Source organism: Argentina silus (assembly GCF_951799395.1).
Source record: "Argentina silus genome assembly, chromosome: 22".
NCBI classification, from domain to species: domain Eukaryota; kingdom Metazoa; phylum Chordata; class Actinopteri; order Argentiniformes; family Argentinidae; genus Argentina; species Argentina silus.
This window is the reverse complement of record NC_139676.1, coordinates 14083452-14088451: the sequence shown is the minus strand read 5'-3', so window position 1 is coordinate 14088451 and position 5000 is coordinate 14083452. Positions and strand designations below refer to the sequence as shown.

The 5000-nt window shown below is 40.7% G+C and overlaps 1 protein-coding gene across 3 annotated transcripts in view; it reads left to right on the top strand.

Annotated features, from left to right (window-relative positions):
* Positions 1-2187, top strand: part of LOC310821648 (glucagon receptor-like) — a 16800-nt gene extending 14613 nt beyond the window's left edge. For all 3 annotated transcript variants that reach the window (XM_083693769.1, XM_083693768.1, XM_083693767.1), the window contains exon 13: positions 1-2187. This exon is cut by the window's left edge and continues 406 nt beyond it. The gene's annotated coding sequence lies outside the window, so the exon portion shown is untranslated.
* The last annotated feature ends 2813 nt before the right edge of the window (positions 2188-5000 follow it).

The following is a 5000-nucleotide window of genomic DNA, read 5'->3' as shown; positions in this document are numbered from 1 at the left end:
CTGTTGGGGGGGGGGGGGGGGGGGGGTTGAATTCATGTTTATTGTCCCTCAAGACAAGAATCTGGACCTACGATGCCCCACCCCTGAGTGGGATGAGGATGGAAGTGAAGGGAGACCCCTACTGGTGGGGGGTGAGTGATACGCTTAGAGGTCAGGAAGATGAGGAGTGGCGTGACAAACTTTGCTAAATGTCTGGCTTTGGGACCCTGAGCGGTGTGATTTTGGGGGGCTACAACGGTGGACCATCTAACACTGACTTCAAACATCGTGAATGACGATGAACCGCTGGAGAAGATGAACCGCTAATGTGATGCAAGCTGAGCTATGTTGGCGTGTATGACCGCTGAAGGAAGGCTTTCCAACGCCCTGTGTCTCTGACCCAACGCCCTGTGTCTCTGACCCAACGCCCTGTGTCTCTGACCCAACGCCCTGCGTCTCTGACCCAACGCCCTGTGTCTCTGACCCAACGCCCTGTGTCTCTGACCCAACGCCCTGTGTCTCTGACCCAACGCCCTGTGTCTCTAACCCAACGCCCTGTGTCTCTGACCCAACGCCCTGTGTCTCTAACCCAACGCCCTGTGTCTCTAACCCAACGCCCTGTGTCTCTGACCCAACGCCCTGTGTCTCTGACCCAACGCCCTGCGTCTCTGACCCAACGCCCTGCGTCTCTGACCCAACGCCCTGCGTCTCTGACCCAACGCCCTGTGTCTCTGACCCAACGCCCTGTGTCTCTGACCCAACGCCCTGTGTCTCTGACCCAACGCCCAGTGTGCTACTGTGAGCCATGCTTGTGTCCTGTGCATGTGTGCTACTGTGGAAACTCAGCTGTGATATGACCCCTGCCAGCCACCGTAATCTTTTTTTTTTCACCCATGGGAACCTCAGACAGTTCAAATGAATTCAGTGTCAAATCAATTTTGCGATGGATTGAAGTTCACACGCCTTTGAATGACAATTGATCTGTCTTATTATACAAACCCTCACAGACATGTGTACACACACACACACACACACACACACACACACACGCACATCCCAAAGCGTGCCATTTCAACCCAAAGACCTCCCCAGGATTAGATCAAGACGATACCTAGGAGACCCTGTTACCCCAACTGTCAATGTTCCGGAATGTTGCCATCTCTGGCGCTCCAACAGGCAGCTTTGCCCCCCCCCCACCCCACCCCCCCACCCCCCGAGGCTGCTGGGATTGTGGAATACCAGACCCTACTCTCTCCTAGAGAGCATGGCGGGTCCTTTTAGAGGGTCAGATTTAGGGGGGCTTTACGTTAGTGTCCCAGACAGCCAGCACTGTGTGTGTCCCCCCCCTTCCACCCTCTTCCACCCCCCCACCCCCTCCCTCCCTCCCCGCGACCCAATGTATGTGTTACTGTGGGCAATACAGCACTCTAGACGGGGGCAGTTTATTGTCTGTACATATATAAATGAATATTGATGAAGATACGATACCATGTCCTCTGTTGAACTCATGGTTTAAATTCTTTCAAGCTAATGTTAATATGAATATTATTATTATTGTCATTATGAATTCCATCAGACCAAGGCTCAAATCGTATTAGTTTACTTTAAATAATTTATCTGTGCTTGATTGAGCTTGCCTGGCGCAATGAAACCAATGGAATAGTGCAACCCCCCCCCCCCCCTGTTTGGCACTCCAGACAGGCTCAATCAAATTCTCAAAGTATTTGAAAGAAAACAAATACTATTTAAAGCCCATGTCAGCTATCCGCACTCAGCCCTGTTTAAAAGTGTGTTAGGCCACTGCTCGGTGTACTGTACATACAAAGATATATTTAAAACAAAAGAAAAAGTGAAAGGAAATCATGTTGTTTTGTTTGTCCCCCGTTTTCAATCGAGATGATTCAAAAGATGATCGTTATTAAAAGCGAAGGTGACCAACCGTCTCTGAAGGCTTGTCTCTCATTGTCATTTGGATCTGTAGCATAAAAGCTTTGTGTCAATGTCTTTGGAACATCCACCAGCCACAGATGAAAGGAACCCAGTCATCAATGAGGTACAGCACCAGTCAAAGGTTGGGACACACCTTGCCAAGAGTGTGCAAAGCTGTCATCAAAGCAAAAGGTGGCTACTTTGAAGAATCTAAAATATAAAACATATTCTGGTTTGTTTAACACTTTTTTTGTTTACTACATAATTCCATATGTGTTCCTTCATGGTTTTGATGTCTTCAATATTAATCTACAATGTAGAAAATAATAAAAAAAATAAAGAAAAGCCATTGAATAAGAAGGTGTGTCCAAACTTTTGACTGGTACTGTATGTTCCTCTAGGATCCAGAAACAGCACATTCTACAGCGTAGCTGAATCTACTTATGTTTCTTACTTTATATACTTAATATACTTAATATCATATACTTAATATCATATACTTAATATACTTAATATCATATACTTAATATACTTAAATAATATACTTAATATCATATACTTAATATACTTAATATCATATACTTAATATACTTAATATCATATACTTAATATACTTAATATACTTAATATCATATACTTAATATACTTAAATAATATACTTAATATCATATACTTAATATACTTAATATCATATACTTAATATACTTAATATCATATACTTAATATACTTAATATACTTAATATCATATACTTAATATACTTAAATAATATACTTAATATCATATACTTAATATACTTAAATAATATACTTAATATCATATACTTAATATAATATACTTGATATACTTAAATAATATACTTAATATCATATACTTAATATACTTAAAATCATATACTTAATATACTTAAATAATATACTTAATATACTTAAATAATATACTTAATATACTTAAATAATATACTTAATATCATATACTTAATATACTTAAGTAAAATACTTAATATACTTAAATAATATACTTAATATACTTAAATAATATACTTAATATACTTAAATAATATACTTAATATACTTAAATAATATACTTAATATACTTAAATAATATACTTAATATACTTAAGTAAAATACTTAATATACTTAAATAATATACTTAATATACTTAAATAATATACTTAATATACTTAAATAATATACTTAATATCATATACTTAATATAATATACTTGATATACTTAAATAATATACTTAATATACTTAATATCATATACTTAATATACTTAATATCATATACTTAATATACTTAAGTAATATACTTAATATACTTAAGTAAAATACTTAAGTAAAATACTTCATATACTTCAGTATATTTCTAGTGCAGACATGTGAGCTGTGTGTACTCCACCGTTGAAGTGGCACACTTAAGATGTCTGCCTCTGGAGTCCTGGAGGCATACCATAAAACATTCACTGAAGGAAAGAAAACACAGTGGATTTTCGGCCTAAAGCTTTGAAAACAATGGATCATCAAAGCGAGGCAATTCCTTTAGAGAAATCCTGCCTAGTTTAGTCGGTTCTTAAAAGCTGTGGGCACCGTGGCTCAGTGGGTAGAGCACGGCGCAGACAACGCTTAGGTTGTGGGTTTGATTCCTGCTGGAACCCTGTGTTGTGATGCACGCGTCAGCGACACAGCATGTATTACACACCAGCTGAGACTCCCAGAGGAACAATGTCAGTTCAAATATCAACAACGACGGTTCTTTGCGTCTAATCATATCGGATTAGTCTGACATGTCTTACATGTCTAATATATCTAATTAGAAAAAGAGCATCAACGGCCAAATATTGATCTCAGACGCATGATGCTAACAAGACACTCGATGATGCCCTCGTCAGATAAATCCATAATTCATTGGCGAGCTGTCAGTTGTGAGTTAACTCCATTTTTTTAGACTCCTACGAGGCGTGTCATTTGTTCGTGTGAAAGGCGGTTCTTTCTTCGTACAAGGGACATACGCGGCGTGCGTATGGACTGATGTGTTGGATGGGGATACATCCTTGGTTTGATTATGAGCTGTGTGGATGCCCCCCCCCCCCCCCACCCCCCTCACAACACGCAAGCACACATGCACGCCATAGGCGGGGAAAATACATTAAATCCAGAATTAATTATATTCAACGCCAAATTAATTGGATTGCTTTGACATGGATGAAAGGATCTGTGAAATTAACGCTAATAATCTGAAAACAAGGGGGCCGTGGTGGTGTGACTGCTGCATCAATAATCTGTCAGGCTGTCAGCTTCCCAGAGTCTTATTAACTTATTACCATATTACCTTATTACCATATTACCTTATTGCCATATTACCAAACACAGCCAGACTCCTCTGATAGTGCTGACATCTCTGTTGTGTTAATACAATGTTACTACTATGTACTATGTTGTGTTAATACAATGTTACTACTATGTACTATGTTGTGTTAATACAATGTTACTACTATGTACTATGTTGTGTTGATACGATGTTACTAAGCTACTTTATTAGTATCTTCTTCTTCTTCTTCTTCTTCTTCTTCTTCTAAAGCTGCTGGGGGTTATCGACAGCCTCCTCCTGTGAGACAGAGTCTCTCTTTGTTGTCGCCGTGGTTTCCCCCCGACTTCCTGTGTCTAAAAACAGGACAGGAAGCAGTAAACACGCGCTGCATGCAGTCGAGACAGGCTGTTCTGGGGAACGGGATGTGAACATGACCTGAGCATGGACATGAACACGACTCAGGGTGACTTAGGAGTGACATAAGCGCGACATAGCCAGAGAGTGGAGAGACGGCATCCATCTCCTGTGACAGCTCTATTGTGGTGCACTTGAGGGTTCTAGAACACACACGAAGGGCGGGAGGGCAGAGACACAAACACAGCAGCTGAGCCAGAGAGATGGAAAAAAAAGCACACTGTCCCATCAGGGAGGCTATAAGTGTGTGTGTGTGTGTGTGTGTGTGTGTGTGTGTGTGTGTGTGTGTGTGTGTGTGCGTGTGTGCGTGTGTGCGTGTACGTGCGTGTGCGTGTGCGTGTGCGTGTTCGCATGTGTGCCATATGA